This window comes from Egretta garzetta, unplaced genomic scaffold (assembly GCF_000687185.1).
Source record: "Egretta garzetta isolate BGI_Z169 unplaced genomic scaffold, ASM68718v1 scaffold1153, whole genome shotgun sequence".
Lineage (NCBI taxonomy): Eukaryota > Metazoa > Chordata > Aves > Pelecaniformes > Ardeidae > Egretta > Egretta garzetta.
This window is the reverse complement of record NW_009259126.1, coordinates 13,654-13,912: the sequence shown is the minus strand read 5'-3', so window position 1 is coordinate 13,912 and position 259 is coordinate 13,654. Positions and strand designations below refer to the sequence as shown.

Below are 259 nucleotides of genomic sequence, written 5' to 3'. Positions count from 1 at the left end.
CGCGCCGCGGGAGCCCTTCTCCCCAGCCACGTTCCGAAGGTGCTCGAAGCCTCGGCAGGCGGATTCTGCTGCAGGCAGCCGGGCGCCCCAGCAAACAGCGTGACGTGCTTCCGAGAGAAGAGGTGCTTCAGAGAGCTCCCCGGCTTCAAAGCACTTCAAAGGAGCCAGCGCTCAAATGCCGCGGCAATAAAGGCTCCTCAAACGCGGGCGACGCGCTCGGTCCCGGCCGCACGCGCTCCCGGGCTCCCGGCAGGGCCCG

The 259-nt window shown here is 68.7% G+C and overlaps 1 protein-coding gene across 1 annotated transcript in view; it reads right to left on the bottom strand.

Annotated features, from left to right (window-relative positions):
- Window positions 1-259, bottom strand: part of TUFT1 (tuftelin 1) — a gene marked incomplete at its 5' end in the record, with an annotated part of 9,004 nt that overhangs the window by 4,703 nt on the left and 4,042 nt on the right. The window lies entirely within an intron of this gene.